Source organism: Mustelus asterias, chromosome 5 (genome assembly GCF_964213995.1).
Source record: "Mustelus asterias chromosome 5, sMusAst1.hap1.1, whole genome shotgun sequence".
Classification (NCBI taxonomy): Eukaryota; Metazoa; Chordata; class Chondrichthyes; order Carcharhiniformes; family Triakidae; genus Mustelus; species Mustelus asterias.
The window spans coordinates 131,565,356-131,588,802 of record NC_135805.1 but is presented as its reverse complement, the minus strand read 5'-3'; the positions used below and the strand labels follow the sequence as shown (position 1 = coordinate 131,588,802).

Here is a 23,447-nt window from a genome sequence, read left to right as displayed (position 1 = left end):
TTGAAATTTGCCAGTTGGGAAAGTGGGTGGGGCCTAAATCACCCGAAAGCTGATTGCAGAATTGCGCATGCGCAGGTTTCTTCATCATTTCAACCATTGGTGGCCTTGCTTTCAGCAGCATAGGCCAAATGCTTGGTGTGAGTTATAATGATATAAAGACACCCATCACTCATAAGGGATTGTGCAAACACAGCATGGGTTCATTTATTAATTCTTGGCACATGTGAACATATGCACATAAAGAACAAAGAACAAAGAACAATACAGCACAGGAACAGGCCCTTCGGCCCTCCAAGCCCATGCCGCTCCCCGGTCCAGGATTGAATCCTGAATCCAGGATCCCCGCCCAATTTTCCAGCCTATCTACATACCAATATCCTATCCACCGAGCTGTCCCTCACAGCTACGATGCTTTGTTCATTACAACCTATTAACTCACCCCCACCCCCCTATTCCAGACCATGTGATCCCCAGGGAGAGGCGAAAACCCAGAGTGAAAAACCCCAGGGCCAATATGGGGAAAAAAAAAATCTGGGAAATTCCTCTCCGACCCCCTGAGGCGATCGAAACGAGTCCAGGAGATCACAATGGCCCTGATCGGAAAATGCTTCCCAACCCTAGTCATTTCCACTTCCATGAACACCATATGAATTCCCTGCCCCCGAGACAGGTTCCCAACTATCCGCAGTCTCGCTCTGTACTGGCACCAGCAAGATGATCATAGAATGAAGCCTTGAAACGAGAAACAAGGAACAATTAGCCCGCGCCGCTCCCTGGTCCAAACTAGACCACTCTTTTGTATCCCTCCATTCCCACTCCGGTCATATAGCTGTCTAGATAAGTCTTAAACGTTCCCAGTGTGTCCGCCTCCACCACCTTGCCCGGCAACACATTCCAGGCCCCCACGACCCTCTGTGTGAAATATGTCCTTCTGATATCTGTGTTAAACCTCCCCCCCTTCAAAGAACAAAGAACAAAGAACAGTACAGCACAGGAAACAGGCCTTCGGCCCTCCAAGCCTGTGCCGCTCCTTGGTCCAACTAGACCAATCGTTTGTATCCCTCCATTCCCAGGCTGCTCATGTGACTATCCAGGTAAGTCTTAAACGATGTCAGCGTGCCTGCCTCCACCACCCTACTTGGCAGCGCATTCCAGGCCCCCACCACCCTCTGTGTAAAAAACGTCCCTCTGATGTCTGAGTTATACTTCGCCCCTCTCACCTTGAACCCGTGACCCCTCGCGATCGTCACCTCCGACCTGGGAAAAAGCTTCCCACTGTTCACCCTATCTATACCCTTCATAATCTTGTATACCTCTATTAGATCTCCCCTCATTCTCCGTCTTTCCAAGGAGAACAACCCCAGTCTACCCAATCTCTCCTCATAGCTAAGACCCTCCATACCAGGCAACATCCTGGTAAACCTTCTCTGCACTCTCTCCAATGCCTCCACGTCCTTCTGGTAGTGCGGCGACCAGAACTGGACGCAGTACTCCAAATGTGGCCTAACCAGCGTTCTATACAGCTGCATCATCAGACTCCAGCTTTTATACTCTATACCCCGTCCTATAAAGGCAAGCATACCATATGCCTTCTTCACCACCTTCTCCACCTGTGTTGCCACCTTCAAGGATTTGTGGACTTGCACACCTAGGTCCCTCTGTGTTTCTATACTCCTGATGACTCTGCCATTTATTGCATAACTCCTCCCTACATTATTTCTTCCAAAATGCATCACTTCGCATTTATCCGGATTAAATTCCATCTGCCACCTCTCCGCCCAATTTTCCAGCCTATCTATATCCTGCTGTATTGCCCGACAATGCTCTTCGCTATCCGCAATTCCAGCCATCTTTGTGTCATCCGCAAACTTGCTGATTACACCAGTTACACCTTCTTCCAAATCATTTATATATATCACAAATAGCAGAGGTCCCAGTACAGAGCCCTGCGGAACACCACTGGTCACAGACCTCCAGCCGGTAAAAGACCCTTCGACCACTACCCTCTGTCTCCTATGGCCAAGCCAGTTCTCCACCCATCGAGCCACTTCTCCTTGTATCCCATGAGCCTTAACCTTCTTAACCAACCTGCCATGTGGGACTTTGTCAAATGCCTTACTGAAATCCATATAGACGACATCCACGGCCCTTCCTTCATCAACCGTTTTTGTCACTTCCTCAAAAAACTCCACCAAATTTATAAGGCATGACCTCCCTCTTACAAAACCATGCTGTCTGTCACTAATGAGATTGTTCCGTTCTAAATGCACATACATCCTGTCTCTAAGAATCCTCTCCAACAACTTCCCTACCACGGACGTCAAGCTCACCGGCCTATAATTTCCTGGGTTATCCCTGCTACCCTTCTTAAACAACGGGACCACATTCGCTATCCTCCAATCCTCAGGGACCTCACCCGTGTCCAAAGAAGCGACAAAGATTTCCGTCAGAGGCCCAGCAATTTCCTCTCTCGTCTCCCTGAGCAGTCGAGGATAGATGCCATCAGGCCCTGGGGCTTTGTCAGTTTTAATGTTCCCTAAAAAACATAACACTTCCTCTCTCGTAATGGAGATTTTCTCCAACGGGTCAACACCTCCCTCCGAGACACTCCCGGTTAACACGCCCCTCTCCTTCGTGAATACCGATGCAAAGTATTCATTTAGGATCTCCCCTATTCCCTTGGGTTCTAAGCATAATTCCCCTCCTTTGTCCCTGAGAGGTCCGATTTTCTCCCTGACAACTCTTTTGTTCCTAACGTATGAATAGAATGCCTTAGGATTCTCCTTAATCCTGCCTGCCAAGAACATCTCGTGCCCTCTTTTTGCCCTTCTAACTCCCCGTTTGAGATCTTTCCTACTCTCTCTGTATTCCTCCAGAGCTCCATCTGTTTTCAGTTGCCTGGACTTAACGTACGCCTCCCTTTTCATTTTAATCAGATCCTCAATTTCCCTGGTTATCCACGGCTCTCGAATCCTACCTTTCCTATCTTTCCTTTTTACAGGCACATGCCTATCCTGCAGCCTTATCAATAGTTCCTTAAAAGACTCCCACATGCCAGACGCGGACTTACCCTCGAACATCCTCTCCCAATCAACATCCACCAATTCCTGCCTAATCCGGCTATAGTCAGCCTTCCCCCAATTTAGCACCCTGCCCGTAGGACAGCACTCATCCTTGTCCATTACTATCCTAAAGTTAACAGAGTTGTGGTCACTATTTGCCACATGTTCCCCTACCGAAACTTTGACGACCTGACCGGGCTCATTTCCCAGAACTAGGTCCAGTATAGCCCCCTCTCTAGTCGGGCTATCTACATACTGTTCCAAAGAACCTTCCAGTACGCATTTTACAAATTCCTCCCCGTCCGGTCCCCCAGCTCTAAGCACTTTCCAGTCTGTGCCAGGGAAATTAAAGTCCCCCACTACAACAACCCTATGTTTTCTGCACCTATCCAGAATCTCCTGACATATCCTTTCCTCCACTTCCCGTGGGCTGTTGGGTGGTCTGTAGTACACCACCAGCATAGTGACTGCACCCTTCCTGTTTCTGAGTTCCACCCACAGCGACTCAGTACATGACCCCTCTAAGTTGTCTACCCTCTGCACCGCGGTAATATGCTCCTTAACTAATATCGCTACTCCCCCACCTTTTTTAGCCCCTCCTCTGTCTCGCCTAAAACACTGATACCCCGGAATATTCAGCTGCCAGTCCTGTCCTTCTTTTAACCAAGTTTCCGTCACCGCAACCACATCCAAATTCCGCACAAGCATTAAGGCCCTAAGTTCGTCTGTTTTACCCGTTACACTCCTCGCATTGAAGCAGATGCACTCCAGACCTCCAGGCCCAGTCAGGTCCTCCTCCTCCAGAGTGCTCCTCTTCTTAGCTAGCCTTGCCCTGGCCCCCAGCTCGACCCCAGCCTCAGTATTTACTGACCTCCTGTTTTGTTCCCCACCCCCCTGCCACACTAGTTTAAATCCTGCCGAAACACTCGAGCAAAACTCCCAGCCAGGATATTTGCTCCCTTCCAGTTAAGGTGTAACCCATCCTTTCTGTACAGTTGCCATCCTGACTTGAAGATTTCCCAGTTATCTATGAATTTAAAACCCTCCCTCTTGCACCAGTCCTTTAGCCACGCGTTCAACTGTAGAATCTCCCTGTTCCGAGCCTCACTTGCACTAGGCACCGGGAGCAGTCCAGAGATTGCTACACTGGAGGTCTTACTTTTTAGCCTAGCACCCAACTCCCTGAATTTCTCTCGTATGACCCCCCTGCATGGATAGAAAGCTTGAGGGCATCAGCTGCAGGGCTGTGTATCTTGTTTTGCTCCAGGCCAAAGTGAAACTAAGACTGGATCATGTAACACATTTCCCTTAAAGTGATGACATGCTGCTATTCTTAAAGGTATATTATAACAGTATACTCTGGAATTCCCACCTTAAACCTCTCTAACCTTCTTCCTCTCTTTAAGTCAATCTGTTCAACCAAGTTTTGGGTGTCTTATCCTAAAACCATCTTGGGTTGCTCACTACCATAAATAAATTGATAATTGCTGCCGTGAAGACCTTAGGGTGCCTCACTGTGTTAATCATACTATGTAAGTACCAGTTATTGTTGCGATTGTCAGTTGACACTCAGTTAGTTCCTTCTGTAAAATTGGACCTTGCAGGACCCATGAAGTTCCGCCCTTCATTCACAATGCAAAACAATAGGGGTGGCAGAGTGGCACAGTGGTTAGCAGAGTGGCACAGTGGTTAGCAGAGTGGCACAGTGGTTAGCACTGCTGCCCGACAGTACCAAGAACTCAGGTTCAATTCCAGCCTTGGGTCACTGTCTGTGTGGAGTTTGCACATTCTCCCTGTGTCTGTGCAAGTTTCCTCCGGGTGCTCCGGTTTCCTCCCACAGTCCAAAGATGTGCAGATTAGTTGGTTTGCCCATGCCAAATTGCCTCTTAGAGTCCAAAGATGTGCAGATTAGGTGGATTGGCCATGCTAAATTGCCCCTTAGTCTCCAAAGATGTGCTGGTTAGGTGGATTGACCATGCTAAATTACCCTTTAGTAAGTGTGAGTTAGGTGGATTGACCATGGTAAAGGCACGGGGTTACGGGGATAGGGTGAGATGGGCCTGGGTAAGATTATCTTTTGGAGAGGCAGTGCAGACTTGATGGACTGAATGGCCCCTTCTACAGAGTCGGGTTTCTATGGTTCTAATTGTACACATCAGATCTTCTCAAACTGAAAGAACAGCTATTTTTGTGAAAGTATATTTTTAATTAAAAAATACTGCCCAGTTTTAAAACATTTTTTCAATATTGTTGGGCTTTACAATGTAAATGAACCAATTGAATTTCATCTCTATTTTGTAAATTTGCTGACAGTATAGTGTTAAAAATAGCTCTGAAAATGTACAGAGCTTTCAGCTCACTCCTGTCATATTGTTGGCAAGTTTAAGGGCCACAAATTAGTATTGGATTTAGATTTACCATTCTTGGGTCTTAAGCCCAAGTATTCAGTCTCTACCTATCCCAAACAAGCTATTTGTATAGAAGAGGGAAGGGACACACAATGCTAAGTGTTCCTGTCTTCCCCACGTGAGTATTGGCACAGGTAGTTCAGGTCAGGTGTACTTGCCAACCAATCGAAGTGGATCAATCTCAGAGTGTAAGTGATGATCATGGAACATTCTCAGTGCAGACTCGATGGGCTGAATGGCCTCCTTCCGCACTGTAGGGATTCTATAATTCTGAAGTGGAAGCATTTTTTTCAAAAGGGACACATTCAGAACACATGTACAGGAACACCCCTACCTCCAGATTTCCTCCAAGCCACTCATGGTGTGACTTGGAACTATACTGCCATTCTTTCGCTCTCTCACTGTCGCTGGGTCAAAATCCTGGAACTCCCTCCCTAATGGTACTTGGGTGCACCTACACCATATGGACTGCAGTGGCTCAAGAAGGTACCTCACTACCATCTTCCCGGGGGCAATTAGGGATAAGCAACCTCACCAAAAATTCTCACATCCTGCGAATGAATTGCAAAATGGATCTTAACTGAAGTTTAAGGAACAGTACCTCCATTGGGCACGTTACAGTTTTCTGGACTCAACAGTGAATTCCAGTCATAACCATTTGGTTTATTTTCGGATGGTAGCTGATTGGTGATGATTTGGAGTTTCCTATTTATACCTCCCCATTTATTTCTTACTGATCCCATTCCCATCCCCTTTCCCTCACACTCTCATCCCTTTTGTCAGAACCCTTCTGCCTTTCTACCCAATCAGAGACCTTCCAGTTTGTTCTCACGGCCACCCCCATCAATCTCCCCCTCTCCATTTTCATCATTGACTGAAACCTCTTGAACATTTCCCAGTTCTGACCAAAGGACAGGAACTGGGACAAATGGGTGAAATCCCACCAAAAAATGGCAGAGATGTTTCCAATGGGAAAACGGGTCAGTTTTCTCTCCAGTTCTTGCCAAAACGAAAATCAAGGCGGAGGGGGAGCCTAAACACACTGGCAGAGTTTGGCAGCCATCTTTAAAGGGCACCCCAATCAGAACCAGAGTAAACCTTCCCCCCAGTACATCACGGAGATCCCAGGGGTCCCCTCCCCACCCTGAATGGAGATGGTACTTCTCTAAAGCCATCCCCCCTCTGATCATTGCCTCTTTTCCCTACCCCGCTACTGATCATCGGCCTCTCTGCTCACCCCGATCATCGGTACCTTCTTCCTCTGGTCCTCACAATCATCAGCCCTTCTCCCCACCTCCAATCATTGTCCTCTTCTCTTCCTCCTCCACCTGATTATATCGGCACCTTCCCACCTCCCACTCCCCCACCATGCCTCTCACAGTCTGAGCCGGCACCCACCTCCACCATGACCACCACACCCACCCTCCTGTGGTGGACTTCAGTTGTGCCTTTGTCCTACATGGACCACCGTTGTGTGTTTGTTATGCCTGGACACATCCCCTGCCGGTTCGGTTCCTCCCCTCGTCACCTAGTATAAAGGTGGCTGTCTCCTCCCCCTTGTTCAGTCCAGGTTGGTTATCTGTTGGGATGTGCTCCTGGTTCTGTTATGAATAAAAGCCTACAGTTGTATTGGCACACAAGTAGTCTTTTGCCTAATTGATAGCGCATCACCTCCCCAACCCACAATGGTCACTGCTGGCATCCCCTACTCCTGGCCACCACCACATTTAAATAATTCCCCTCCCCCCCACTCACTGGAGGTCCACCCCTTGGTACACCTTGGCCACTGCCAGATTAGCATAGGACATGGAGCCAACCCTGTGCCAAGAGTCCATGACAGTGAGCATTGCCAGATCACTGTCCGGCCATGTCCCCCCCCCCCCCCCCCCCCCCCCCCCACCCCCTCTCTCTGCCCCCACCCCCCCCCCCCCCCGGAACTATGCTTGCCTTCACAACTCTGGGGACACCCCCACAATAGGTTCGCATCTTGGCGAACCTGTTGTAAATGACGCCAGCGTGACGTCTCACCAGTGCCTGCTGAATATCTGGAGTGGGCGGGGGGGGAGAATCTCAGAGAGAGTGCTCACCAATGACGTGCTAATGTATTAAAACAAGCTTTCAACGGTCCTGCGGTGTGTTTCATGCCACTCCACCAGCGAGGGGCCGGTAAGATCGCAATTCAGAAACTCTCCGGCTCTCTGGATTTGGAGCATGTGCCTCCATTCCCGCAGACGGATGGTTCAGGCTCAAAATTGCCCCGCGGATTCCATTCTCATGGTTGTTGCCTGATCATAGAACATAGAACATAGAACATTACAGCGCAGAACAGGCCCTTCGGCCCACGATGTTGCACCGACCAGTTAAAAAAAAAACTGTGACCCTCCAACCTAAACCAATTTCTTTTCGTCCATGAACCTATCTACGGATCTCTTAAACGCCCCCAAACTAGGCGCATTTACAACTGATGCTGGCAGGGCATTCCAATCCCTCACCACCCTCTGGGTAAAGAACCTACCCCTGACATCGGTTCTATAACTACCCCCCCTCAATTTAAAGCCATGCCCCCTCGTGCTGGATTTCTCCATCAGAGGAAAAAGGCTATCACTATCCACCCTATCTAAACCTCTAATCATCTTATATGTTTCAATGAGATCCCCTCTTAGCCGCCGCCTTTCCAGCGAAAACAATCCCAAATCCCTCAGCCTCTCCTCATAGGATCTCCCCTCCATACCAGGCAACATCCTGGTAAACCTCCTCTGCACCCTCTCCAAAGCCTCCACATCCTTCCTGTAATGTGGGGACCAGAACTGCACACAGTACTCCAAGTGCGGCCGCACCAGAGTTGTGTACAGTTGCAACATAACGCTACGACTCCTAAATTCAATCCCCCTACCAATAAACGCCAAGACACCATATGCCTTCTTAACAACCTTATCTACTTGATTCCCAACTTTCAGGGATCTATGCACACATACACCTAGATCCCTCTGCTCCTCCACACTATTCAAAGTCCTCCCGTTAGCCCTATACTCAACACATCTGTTATTCCTACCAAAGTGAATTACCTCACACTTCTCCGCATTAAACTCCATCCGCCACCTCTCGGCCCAACTTTGCAACCTGTCTAAGTCTTCCTGCAAACTACGACACCCTTCCTCACTGTCTACCACACCACCGACTTTGGTGTCATCAGCAAATTTGCTAATCCACCCAACTATACCCTCATCCAGATCATTAATAAATATTACAAACAGCATCGGCTGAGGTTTTCCAACATCTGTTTTTTTGTTTTTAAATTTTCTTCCAAAAATTATCTTGGCACATTACTTTTCCTCATCTTCTCCAAATGGCATCCTTGATTATTTAAGTGCTGCCAAACCACACCAGCCTCTCCTGTGATTTTAGTGTAGGGCAGGCCTCAAGTCTCCCACAGCAGGAATGTGGATTTCAACAGTAAACCAGTGTTATTCTGAACCAAACATTAGAATGGTGGTCAACTGAGTGGATCGATCCCCGCCCCTCCCCATTCCCAGCATCTTCTTCAACGAGTTACAATGTAATGGCAGACAAAGAGGCCAAAATTGTCCAGGCCTTCCTGCTGGTGGGATCTTTCAGTCCTGATGGGATCTTCCAGTCCTGGTAAACATTAATCCACCCCCCCGCAACCCCCCCCCCCCCTCCCCCCCGCCACCCCACCTCCACTCCCTGTGTTGGGTTCCCCAGAGACACAACCAGTGAACAAAGCAAATGGCCATTGACTTTGGCAAGTACAAGAGGATCCCGGAGGCAGCCACCTGCCGCCTCCCGCCCCCCTCCTCCCAACCCTCCCCGCCCCACTGGAAAACCCACCGCGGGGGAAGTGGGAAAATCTCAGCCGGGATACTTGGATATTGAGGAAACAAGCCGGCCACCTAAATTGTCAGCATTCATCTATTTTTGTTGTGGTGCTGCAAAATTGATGGAATTCTTTATGATATTACAACGCTGAAAATTCAGTAGGCTTGCAAAGCTGGTTATCCATCCAGGATCACGCAGTGAGGGGGCCATGGGCCTTGACTGATTTCCTGAGCCGAATGTCATAGCTCTTCAGGAATGTCTGATCGTGGAATCAGTCCTTGGACATCTCCACATTCTCATGTCCATCCTCCAATTCAGAAACTTTGCAATCACAGAATTAGATAGCACAGAGGGATGCCCATAACACCAGGTGGTTCTTTAGTGGAAGCATCAAATTGTTCCCATTCCCCTTCCCCTTCACCGCACCCAGTATTTATTTCCCCCCTCAATTACTTATCTATTTGCCTTTGGGAAGAGACAGTTGAATCTGCTGCAGCCGCTCTTTCAGATGACAATGACTCTCTGCTTAAAACAGAATTCTCCTCACGTCACCCTCTGGTTCTGTTGCCAATTACCTGTGCCCTCCCGCTGCTGACCCTTCTGCCATTAGAAATCATGGGCAAGATCCTCCAGCCTTGTGCTTCCCTCCAGCGGGAGGTGGTGCGTAGTTTGCTAGTGGCTGAAGTCTCTGGTCTCACTGCCGTTAATGGGAATTCCCATTGACCTCAAGCCCACGTCAGCTGAAAACCCAGGAGCGGGGTTGCGCTGCCGACGGGACCGGAGAATCCCGTCGGCGTGAACGGCCGGAGAATTCTGGTCCATTTCTCCTTATCTACCCCTGTCAAAACCCTTCCAGATTTTGAATGCCTCGATCAAATCTCCTCGTAACCTTCTATGCCCCGCCCCTGATATTATGCGTTGAACTGGCAGCATTTGCTTCCTACCTGCTCAACTCACAGTTGTCAGTGGATACAAAAGTACAAAAGGAGAGAAAACCTGGAGTGTGGCTTTTTGACAGTCAGTTCTAATGAAGGAGGCATTAGTGATCTGAATTTCTAAAGTACCCAGCTGCCCAGAGACTTTGCTTTCAAGCACAGAGCTTTTAAAACAACTGTTTTTCCTCAGTTAAATGATCTTGTAAATGTTACTCCTTTAATAACTGCGGATAGGAAAGTATTTATAACCATCAACACATGTTGCTCTGTCATTTTCTGTTCAATTAGCCCTATTCATGCTGCTGGAAATCATTATGTGGTCCAGAGGAAACAATTGCCTTGGAATTGGCAGCTAGTGCAATGTAAGCCAATCTGGTCTGAAATAAATGATCAGTTGTCAGAGAGGGTCTGAAAGTCTTAATGAGCCTGACATCAAATTAGCTTCTTTAGATTTTCCCTTCAATGGATTTGATTCATGAGGGATGGGCAGGGTTTTCAAAAAAGAAATCAGTGCAGTGCAGCGAGAGCTGCACATCTTTGTAATGAACTGATTGTTAGCTTGGGAATTGTTGTGATGATGAAGGGACAACTTAACCCTTTGCTGTGGCACCCATGGGTGCTTGCCTGCTGTCGCATGATCAGCTCATTAACTCTGGGCAACGGGCCTGTTTTATTTGGAGAATTCGCACTGGAGTCAATGGATGAAGGAGTAGAATCATAGAAACCCTACAGCACAGAAAGAGGCCATTCGGCCCATCGAGTCTGCACCGACCACAATCCCACCCAGGCCGCACCCCCATATCCCTACATATTTACCCACTAATCCCTCTAACCTACGCATCTCAGGACACTAAGGGCAATTTTAGCATGGCCAATCAACCTAACCCGCACAACTTCGGACTGTGGGAGGAAACCGGAGCACCCGGAGGAAACCCACGCAGACACGAGGAGAATGTGCAAACTCCACACAGACAGTGACCCGAGCCGGGAATCGAACCCAGGTCCCTGGAGCTGTGATGCAGCAGTGCTAACCACTGTGCTACCGTGTCGCCCGAGTATGGGTGGTACAGCTGGCAGGGCAGGTTCCCCGCCTCCAGCACTGACTGGGAACAGCAGCCTCACTCTTCACAGGTCAACCTCACACCTCTGATCTGACCTTAACAAAATAAGCAAAACACTGCGAGTGCTGGAATCTGAGACAACAACCGAGAATGCTGGAAAAACGCAGCAGGTCCAACAGCGTCTGTGTGGAGAGAACGTTTCCAGTCCATTTGAACCAGAGAGATGATCTGAGCTTGTCGGTGTTCAGCTCAGTAAACGTGTTTGGTTGACTTTTTCAGCCACTCAGGGCACAATTAATTTTTGGGAAGAAATTTACGTTTTTTTTTCACACTCTGAAGTTGTGGAAAAGTGCCTCGTGGCTAATGGAGTACTTTGGACGAGTTGATTCAGCATCCACCAAGATGTGAAAAACAGAAGGTGACTGAAAGAGCTGCCAACCAGTTTGTGGTGGTGAATGAATGCTACAAGGGATACAAACTGAACACCTCCCCTTTCCTCATAAAGTGTGTAAGATTATTTACATCCTACTGAGCAGGCAGGCAAAGGTGGACTTTGTGCCTAATCTAAAAACGTGAAGTTTCTGATTAAAACCTGTTCCACGGTGGCACAGTGGTCAGCACTGCTGCCTCACAGCACCAGAGACCCGGGTTTGATTCCGGCATCAGGTCACTGTCTATGTGGAGTCTGCGCATTGTCCTCGTGTCTGTGTAGGTTTCCTCCGAGTGCTTCGGTTTCTTCCCACAGTCCAAAGATGTGCGGGTTAGGTTGATTGGCCATGCTAAATTGCCCCTTAAGTGTCAGGGGGATTAGCAGGGTAAATATGTGGGCTTACAGGGCCTGGGTGGGATTGTGGTCAGTGCAGATGCGATGGGCCAAATGGCCTCCTTCTGCACTGAGGGAGTCTATGATTCCATCGGCACTCCAATGGTATTACTTCAGATTCTGTACTCAAAGTCGCGGAGTGGTGCTTGAACCTGCAACCTTTTCAGAGTGCAAGTACAAGTCCACCTGAATGAAGCTGACAATGAAAACAAGCACAGGTAGATTCAGTATCTCAGCCAAATGGCCGGTCTCCTTATATGAGCCTGGACTATAAGTGTTGGCAGACTATTTGGCCATGGACCATCACAGACTAGGCTAATTCTAATCTTATCATAGAATCCCTACAGTGCAGAAGGAGGCCACTCGGCCCATCGAGTCTGCACTGACCACAATCCCACCCAGGATCTACTCCAGCAACCCCGCATATTGACCCTGCTAATCCCCCTGTCACTAGGGTCAATTTAGCATGGCCAATCAACCTAACCCGCACATCTCTGGACTGTGAGAGGAAATCGGAGCACCCGGAGGAAACCCACGCAGACATGGGGAGAATGTGCAAACTCCACACAGACAGTGACTGAGGCCAGAATTGAACCCGGGTCCCTGGAGCTGTGAGGCAGCAGCGATAACCACTGTGCCATATGTTATCTAACATACTAGGGAGCATTTCCAAATTAAGGGCCACTAATGTCTTATATCAGTGGGTTGACACATCATATGTAACATTCCCAGGAATGTTTTATATCTACGGCAACCCAGTCTGCGTATTACAACTCAGTTGTGGCTCAGTTGGTTGCACTTCTGCCTCTGAGTAACAAAGTTGTGGTTTCCAGTCCCACAATAACAGACAATCACTGCTGGGATTCCCGGTGCTGTACTATCAGACTATCGCTGCATTTTGGATGAGCCATTGAACCGAGGCCCACTCTGACCTCTCAAGTGATTGTGAAAGATTCTGAAGAGAGCAGGGGGAGTCCTTGATTATCTTGCCAATTGTTGTGTCTTAATCAATGTCATAAATAAGTATCCGAACAAGTGCTGAGTGTGGCGACTAGGGGATTTTCGCAGTAACTTCATTGCAGTGTTAATGGAAGCCTACTTGTGACACTAATAAACGATAAAAGCGGATTATCTGTTCATGATCACGTTACTGTTCATGGGAGCTTGCTGTTTGCAAAGCAGTTGCTCTGCTTCCGATCACAACTGACGTCACTGATTGTCAAGTGCTTTGGAACGCTGGAAAAGGTGTTATATAAATGCAAACTAAGTTTAAGTTTATTTATTAGTGTCACGAGTCGGCTTATATTAACACTGCAATGAAGTTACTGTGAAAATCCCCCAGTCGCCACACTCTGGCGCCTGTTTGGGTACACTGAGGGAGAATTTAGCATGGCCAATCCACCTAATTGGCACGTCTTTCAGTCTGTGGGAGGAAACCGGAGCACACGGAGGAAACCCACACAGACATGGGGAGAATGTGTAAACTCCGCACACAGTAAGAAGTTTAACAACACCAGATTAAAGTCCAACAGGTTTATTTGGTAGCAAACACCACAAGCTTTCGGAGCGCTGCTCCTTCGTCAGGTGAGTGGGAGTTCTGTTCACAAACAGGGCATATAAAGACACAAACTCAATTTACAGAATAATGAATAATGATTGGAATGCGAATCTTTACAGCTAATCAAGTCTTAAAGGTACAGAGTGGAGGGAGCATTAAGCATAGGTTAAAGAGATGTGCATTGTCTCCAGACAGGACAGCCAGTGAGACTTTGCAAGTCCAGGCAAGTTGTGGGAGTTACAGATAGCATGACATGAACCCAAGATCCCAGTTGAGGCCGTCCTCATGCGTGCAGAACCTGGCTATCAGTCTCTGCTCAGCGACTCTGCGCTGTCGTGTGTTGTGACGGCCGCCTTGGAGAATGCTTACCCGAATATCAGAGGCCGAATGTCCATGACCGCTGAAGTGCTCCCCAACAGGAAGAGAACAGTCTTGCCTGGTGATTGTCGAGCAGTGTCCATTCATCCGTTGTTCGCAACGTCTGCATGGTTTCCCCAATGTACCATGCCTCGGGACATCCTTTCCTGCAGCGTATCAGGTAGACAACGTTGGCCGAGTTGCAAGAGTATGTACCGTGTACCTGGTGGATGGTGTTCTCACGTGAGATGATGGCATCCGTGTCGATGATCCGGCACGTCTTGCAGTGGTTGCTGTGGCAGGGTTGTGTGGTGTCATGGTCACTGTTCTCCTGAAGGCTGGGTAGTTTGCTGCGGACAATGGTCTGCTTGAGGTTGTGCGGTTGTTTGAAGGCAAGAAGTGGGGGTGTGGGGATGGCCTTGGCGAGATGTTCGTCTTCATCAATGACATGTTGAAGGCTCCGGAGGAGATGTCGTAGCTTCTCCGCTCCGGGGAAGTACTGGATGATGAAGGGTACTCTGTCCACCGTGTCCCGCACAGACTCCGCACAGACAGTGACCCAAGCTGGGAATTGAACCCGGGTCCCAACGCTGCGAGGCAGCAGTGCTAAACACTATTCCCCAGTAACATCTTAAACTTATGAGGTATCAAAATATATATGGTGATGGTGTCTTTCAGTTCAGTTAGGGAGTCCAAGTTGCTGTGGCAAAATACACTTTTACCTGCACATTGCAGTCTGGAGCTATGGATAGTGATGGTAGAGGTTCCAACTTTCTTTCCATCACACAGCTGACCAGGAATCTTACCCGCTCTTACCGCCTGACACTGGTGTGTGTTGGAAAGATTTGCACGTTGATAATCAACCTATTTGGTAACGTTATGAACACATTTTTCTTGACCATCAAGTCCTGGAGTGGGACTTGAAATCAGTGCCACTGCACACAAGACCTCTTAGTCTGTGTGTAGCTCTCTCTGTATTGCTTCGCATCCATGGGACCTCAAGCATGTTTAATACTCCCAGGAATTTCTTTGATCACAGTGAGTTAGCGACCAATTCATTCCCATTAACTGTTACCATTTTTGGATTGCATTATTTATCAAAAAAGCAAGATGCCATGAATTTGAAGTAAGTATTGGAAAATACCAGAGGCATGAAGTGATGGCTGGTGATATTTCTGCATGCATTGCGCCATATTTTAACAAGGACCTTAATCAAGGCAAGGCAAGGCAAGGCAAGTAAGTGGGCTTATAAAGTGGCAACCTGAGACAAAGTCACAGGGTGCCCTGCAATCTCCACCACCGGGAAACACACCAGAAAAGTCGGAGGGGGTCACTATGGCAGGTCCGAAGATCCGGCCGATGGGAAGGGGGCTGGGAAATTTTGACCGTAGAATCATCTGTGGCACAGAAAGAGGCCAATCAGCCCGTTTAGTCCATGGTGGGACAATCCAATCAATCCCACTCCTCCCCGCTCGGTTCCCCCGAACAATACATTGTTACATGACTGTAACGAGCGGGAGGCAACAGAAAGGTCAGTGACCAGAGGACACAGATTTCATGTAAATGGCAAAAGAACAAAAGGAGAGATGAGAATTTCTTTTATTCAACGAATTATTTTGATCTGGAACACACTGTCTGAAAATCTGATGAAAGTAGATAAAGATTCAGTAACGGCTTTCAGAAGAGAATTGGTTAACTGCTCGAAGGGGAAACATTTGCCAGGCTACGTAGTAAGGGCAGGGGAGTGGGACTAATTGAACATTTTCCTTCTATGTTGCAGCATTCCATGATTGTACAATACCTGTAACAATCATTAATGGGTCGGAGCACTGTTTAACAAGTAAAATGATACAGTTTTAATATTACTGATAATGAGAAACATTATCAAAACATTAGCATTACGATGCTGTAAACAAAAATATGGTTTATATAAAATCCATCAGGCGCCTGCTATACATAACAGCTAATTGCTCCACAATGGTTACATCTCAATGGTAATTTTAAGCTTCATCAAACAGTGCAAAAATCTCTGCAGAATCAAGAAACATTCTGGAAATAATGCAACTACCTTGCTCAAGTCAACATATTTGCGGCAAGTACAAATGTCCTTGCTTCCTGGGAAATTAAATCTCTACATCTTTAACCGGAGTAATTGGTGTGTTGTAGACATTTTGTGTATTCTCTTTTATATCTGCGTGACACTTAGAAACCATCTCATTTTCTTTCCATCGCATAATGCGACCAAGTCCCTGTGACCCCTTCTGGTCAAATCACATGATTCACAAACAGCAGACATCCACGGGCCCGGGGGAAAAGGACAGATAGGAAGTGGTAAATCACTGAAATTGTCAAAGGTAAAGAACTCAAGTGCAGCTATATATAATGAATAACTATAAATTCTAAAGTGACATTTATGGTAACAATGTACCCAGGGGCTGGGCTGCCAGTGGAGAATATTCTCCAGCAGGTTTTAAAGCATACACCATGAATGCAGAATGGGTTTCCTTCCTTTATACTTGCAACTGGATTTTACCTCCAATTTTCCTTCTTGATTGTGATTTACAGAAGGTATATCGATGGGGCGGCGGGGGGCGGGTGCAGTTTTATGTTTGGTGGGGAGCTGTTGGAAAATTGCAGCCCGTACATTCACTCACAACCACCATTCCCCTCTCCACCACCCCTCCTACACAGAAAATCACCTACACAGCACGTTGGCACAGTGGTTAGCACTGCTGCCTCACAGCGCCATGTACCTGGGTTCGATTTCCTGTTTGGGTCGCTGTCTATGCAGAGCCGGCACGTTCTCCCCGTGTTGGCGTGGGTTTCCCCCGGGTGCTCCAGTTTCCTCTCACATTCCAAAAGACGTGTTGGTTAGATGCATTGGCCATGCTAAATTCTCCCTCGGTATACCCGAACAGGTGCCGGAGTGTGGCAACTGGGGGATTTTCACAGTAACTTAATTGTAGTGTTAATGTAAGCCTACTTGTGACACTAATAAGTAGATGTAAACATGCAGCGGGTGACTGTGAAGAAGGTTTTTGGACACACAGTGCCAAGGGAGTGTTCAAGAGTTAGTCAGCAGACAGATCCCTCGTGGTGAGACTATAGTGCACAGCCTGTCAATTCAGTGAGTGGGACTACACATTGAGAGGCTCAGCACTGGGTTAGCTCAGCTGGGAAAGGCGAATGACCAGGGTGTGGTCTCGCTAGAGAGCGTGTGAAAGTCCGAGAAAACAAAAACAAAAGCCACAAAAATCAGGCCAGAGAATGCTGTGATCATAATGTGGCCAAGTAAGCACAAATGACTACCGCAACACTCATTCGAGAAGAAGGAAAGTGAAACAGTCTTTTCCGGAATGTCCACAAGTTCTCCCCCACTTGAAATGGGATGCCATTGACTTATCTAAATTCAGAATGTTTAAACAGTGTACAGAACTGTAGGCTGGAATTCTCTGACCATTCATGCCAGCAGGATTCTCTGGTTCCCCCTGCCACGAGTTTCCCAGTGGCGTGGGTTCAGCGGGAATTCTCATGAATCGTGAAGGGACCAGAAGCTCCCACCACCAGCAAATGGTGCGCTGCCTCCTGCCACCGAGGAAATTGCTGAGGGGAGGCCAGAGGATCTCGCCCAGGGCCTCTTGATTTAGGTACATCTGAATGAGACAAGCAAGTCGTAAAAATTCACCTAGTAATTGGGAAGAAAATCTCTACACAGGCTGAATACGTCAGGACGAACGGCAGAGGAATCCACAAACAATATGGGCAACATTGTAGAGACTGGTTGAGAATCAGGTTAAACGTCCGTATTCATTGACTAGATTTCATGTCATTTCGACAACAGCTTACAGAATACATTGATAACCTCAGCAGCAGATGCAGAGAAAAGGGTATGCACTGTGATTTTTCAAATGCTAGCAGACATAAGTGTTTGAGTTGCTGATTTCATCCACTTCCATGGAAACAAAGAACAAAGAACAAAGAAAATTACAGCACAGGAACAGGCCCTTCGGCCCTCCAAGCCTGCACCGACCATGCTGCCCGACTTAACTAAAGCCCCCTACCCTTCTGGGGACCATATCCCTCTATTCCCATCCTATTCATGTACTTGTCAAGACGCCCCTTAAAAGTCACCACCGTATCCGCTTCCACTACCTCCCCCGGCAAAGAGTTCCAGGCACCCACTACTCTCTGTGTAAAAAATCTGCCTCGTACATCTCCTTTAAACCTTGCCCCTTGCACCTTAAACCTATGCCCCCTAGTAACTGACTCTTCCACCCTGGGAAAAAGCTTCTGACTATCCATTCTGTCCATGCCTCTCATAATCTTGTAGACTTCTATCAGGTCTCCCCTCAACCTCAGTCGCTCCAGTGAGAACAGACCAAGTTTCTCCAACCTCTCCTCATAGCTAATGCCCTCCATACCAGGCAACATCCTGGTAAATCTTTTCTGTACCCTCTCCAAAGCCTCCACATCCTTCTGGTAGTGTGGCGACCAGAATTGAACACTATATTCTAAGTGCGGCCTAACTAAGGTTCTATAAAGCTGCAACATGACTTGCCAATTTTTAAACTCAATGCCCCGGCCGATGAAGGCAAGCATGCCGTATGCCTTCTTGACTACCTTCTCCACCTGCATTGCCACTTTCAGTGACCTGTGTACCTGCACACCCAGATCCTTTTGCCTATCAATACTTTAAAGGGTTCTGCCATTTGCTGTATATTTCCTAAATGTATTAGATCTTCCAAAATGTATTACCTCACACTTGTCCGGATTAAACTCTATCTGCCATCTCTCCGCCCAAGTCTCCAACCGATCTATATCCTGCTGTATCCTCTGATGGTCCTCATCGCTATCCACAAATCCACCAACCTTTGTGTCATCCGCAAACTTACTGATCAATCCAGTTACATTTTCCTCCAAATCATTTATATATATTACAAACAGCAAAGGTCCCAGCACTGATCCCTGAGGAACACCACTTGTCACAGCCCTCCATTCAGAAACACACTCTTCCACTGCTACCTTCCAGAAAGATCATAGAAGCATAGAAAAAGGCCATTCAGCCCATCGAGTATGTACTGACCACATCCCACCCAGGCCCTAATCCCGTAACCCCACACATTTACCCTGCTAATCCCACTAATGACACTTAGCATGGCCAATCAACCTAACCCACACATCTTTGGACTGTGGGAGGACACCGGAGCACCTGCAGGAAACCCACACAGACACGGGGAGAATTGAACCTGGGCCCGTGGCACTTTGAGGCAGCAGTGCTAACCACTGTGCCACCATGCCGCCCCTAAATCTGCAAGACAATCCCAAAAACAGATAGCATTTAAGAGCTACTGAAGCATGGATATATTGAGAAGTGTCCTTCACGGGTTGACAAAGCTTACAGTCCTAAGCACACCCCGATTGTTGACACACTTACTAGAACATCCAAACAGAGCAAGACATGCACAAGTTGTGGCTTTCTGCATGCACCAAAGAAGTGCCTAGCTTTCCACCAATTCTGCAAGGCATGTGCTATTGGCTGTAGCAATGCACTGGAGCAAAGACTGATGCAGCTACAAAGAGCCGTGAACTGATCTGAACGGACAACACGCAACAGGTACCTTCAAGCAAGAGATATGGCCATCCACTATCCTGTCAGAAACACATACACGAGGTGACTGATAAACCAGAAAATGATGAGATGTCCATGATGAAGTGATGAGTGGTGAGCACAAGGCATGTTTGCAGGAGAATGCAAATCCGTCAATTAATCTGCTATATTTTGTGCAACGCAAGTGCCCGCAGCTACAGGAAGAAATGGCCAAAGTTTCCACACTACAGAAACTGTGGAAAACCATTACTAAAGAATTACACTTTTAAAAAATTAATTATTGGGATGTGGGCATTGCTGGCTCGGCCAGAACTTATTGCACATCACTAATTAACTGATTCAATGCATCATATCCACAAACACATGCAACCATTTTGGCCTTATCCAGATCAGGTAAGCATCTCCAGGGGAGCCATTTTTAAATGCAGGCAGGTCACCATACAGGAATCTTTGTGACCTGACATTCTTCAACAACTTTGTCACTCATACATGGCACCTAGATTGAATGCGAAGACTCGCAAGAGAGACAGACTACTGGTCACGTATGAACACTGTCATTGAAGTCGTCATCAAGAAGTGCGAGGTATGTCCAGAGCGGATGCCACGTCAGCACAAAGCACCATGGATTCCACATGAAGTTCCTCTCAACCTTGATCCAAACTTTCATCTGACCTTTTTCATGTCTATGGCACTGACTTCATTGAAATCGTACGCCAATATTCAACAATCGTACAATACGTCAAGCATGACTGTCACGTTCACTCTCAGTGATATTTCCAGTTTATTTGGCATGCCGAGAGAGATCGTCACAGAAAACCGTCCTCTATTTACTGGTAAGCCATTTCAGGACGTGTGTGAGAAGTGAAATCCCAATCACGCTACTTCTCTTCCTAGATCTAACTTCCGAGCTGAATGGATGACTCAAACAGTGAAATCCCGAATTCTCAAATGTTGACAGACCAAGCAAGTTCCTGACCTCGCAATGTTACATCTGGGAGTGAAACCTTCAAGTGCAAATATTCTATCACTGGCAAAGCTCATGTTCGTGTTTGGCAGATCAGTTGTGCCAATTTACTCACTCTGACCCTTTCTATTCTCTCAGAAACCAGAGAGCAACTTTTAAACCTGCAAGAGAAGATGGCCAACGTGCACAATAAAAGATGTGGGTTCAGGATTGTCAAGTTTATATTTGGGATAGCAATTTCTCACTTAGGATCCCACACTACGTACATAACAGCCAGCTTAGGTGACCAGAATTGATTCAGAACCAAGGGGGAGGCAATTGACTAGTGGTATTATCGCGAGACTATTAATCCAGAAACTCAGCTAATGTTCTGGGGACCTGGGTTCGAATTCCGCCACGGCAGATGGTGGAATTTGAATTCGATAAAAAAATATCTGGAATTACGAATCTACTGACGACCATGAAACCATTGTCGATTGTTGGAAAAACCCATCTGACTTACTAATGTCCTTGAGGGAAGAAACTCCGCCATCCTTACCTGGTCTGGCCTACATATGACTCCAGAGAAACAGTAATGAGGTTGACTCTCAACTGTCCTCAGGCAACTAGGGATGGGCAATAAATGCTGGCCAGCCAGCTACGCCTATTTCCCATGAATGAATAAAAAAAAGTCCCTTAAAGTCATTACATACAAAAGCACAACAGTGAGGCATGAATGAGGACAAATCAGATCCATTCCAACCCCTGCACCTCAGTGTAGTCCCAAATCAAACCAGGAACAGCACCCAAGAATAACAATCTAGATAACTGTGAGCATTTAAAGAAACCTCCAGATAAGGTTACCATTACGAGATCTGAAATAAAAGCAGAAAATTCTGGAAAAAACACAGAAGGGCTGGTTGCACTTGTAGAGAGAGAAACATTTCAGGTGGGACTTTCCAGCTGCACTCGCCCCAAATGTGAGGCACGGTGGTTTGCACTGCTGCATCACAGCGCCAGGGACCCGGGTTTGATTCCGACCTCGGGTCACTGTCTGTGTGGAGTTTGCACATTCTCCCTGTGTCTGCGTGGCTTCCTCTGGGCGCTCCGGTTTCCTCCCATAGTCCAAAGATGTGTGGGTTAGGTAAATTGGTCATGCTAAATTGCCCATTAGTGTCAGCGGGATTAGCAGGGTAAATATGTGGGGTTACGGGGATAGGCCCTGGATGAGATTGTTGTCAGTGTAGGCTCGATGGGCTGAATGGCCTCTTTCTGCACTGTAGGGATTCTATGATTCTGAGACCGGAAATCCCAAAGTCTATGGACCTTTGCATGGTCCGCACCCGCCCGCTACGATTCCTGTGGCAGGCGAGACAGGAAAATTCCGCCCTTTGACTCCGATGTGACTCTTCTTCAGAACTGGACTTTATTTTATCATTACAAGATCTGGACATACCATCAGATTACATTTACACTTTAGTGGCTGATAGCTTCACCAAACCTATCCACTTATGTAATTGTAATCAAACATGAAACTGTATTGTAAATAGTTATACTTCTTTGGAAGGGAGGAAAGTATCTTTAAAAAGAAAAGGGGGAGGTTGTAATGTGTCGTTAACGGACAGCAGCATGGCATCACTAAAGGGAAATGGGTCATGCAATCTAGTCTTAACTTCATTTTCGCTTTTGAGCAGAGCTTAAACACTAACATGACTCTGCTGTGGATGTCTTCAAACTTTCCGCCTGTCTAAATAAATGAACCAACAACATGTCTGCACAACTGCTTAAGAGAAAGTGGTGTTTATATAATTAAAACAACACAACCAGCATGGGCATAGACACAGTTGCTGAAGCTGTTTTTATGACTTGAAGATAATAATGGTGGGTCTACCAACATTCAGACTATCGTAAGCAAAGTTGAGGAGATTCTGCAGCAGTGTGCCATTTTTGGTGAAGGTGATACTTGTGGAAATTGGACCAGTTGCACCCAGGACATCTTCTCTTCCACCTTCTCCCATCAGGAAAATGATACAAAAAGTCTGAGGATGTGCCAACCAACTCAAAAACAGCTTCTTCGCTGTTGCCATCAGACTTTTGAATGGACCTACCTCATATTAAGTTGATCTTTCTCTACACCATAGCTATGACTGTAACACTACATTCTGCACTCTCTCCTTTCCTTCTCTACGTACGGTATGCTTTGTCTGTATACCAGACAAGAAACAATACTTTTCACTGTATACTAATACATGTAACAATAATAAATCAAATCAAAGACTCCAGCGCTCTCCTCATACTCCCTGACTCCTTTAGAATCGAGAAATCTATTTCCTTCTTAAATATAGTCTGTGACTTGGTCTCCACAGCTTTCTGTGGTAGAGAATTCCACCAGTTCAAAACCCTCTGAGTTTCTCATCATTTCAGTCCTAAATGGTAGTCTTAGACTTATCCTGAGGCTGTTACCTCTTGTTCAAGAACCCCCCCCCCCCACCAGAAGAAACATAATCTCTGCATCCAGCCCTGTCAGAATTTTATACGTTTGAATTAGATCCCCTCTCACTCTCCTAAACTCCATTAAATACAGGCCCCATCTCTCCTCATATGACAATCCTGCCATCCCGAGAATCAGTCTAGTGAACCTTCACTGCACTCTCTCTATAGTAACAATATTTTCTTTTAGATAAGGAGACCAAAGCTGCACATAATACTCCAGGTGTAGTCTCACCAAGGCTCTGTACAGCTGCAGGAAGACATCCTTGCTCCTGCACTCAAGTTCTCTTGAAATGAAGGCCAACCATTTGCCTTCCTAACTGCTTGTTGCACCTGTATGCTTGCTTTTAGTGACTGGTGTACAA

At 47.0% G+C, this 23,447-nt stretch overlaps 1 protein-coding gene across 1 annotated transcript in view; it reads right to left on the bottom strand.

Moving 5' to 3' along the window:
- adgrb3 (adhesion G protein-coupled receptor B3) overlaps nt 1-23,447 on the bottom strand; it is an 840,122-nt gene that overhangs the window by 333,626 nt on the left and 483,049 nt on the right. The window lies entirely within an intron of this gene.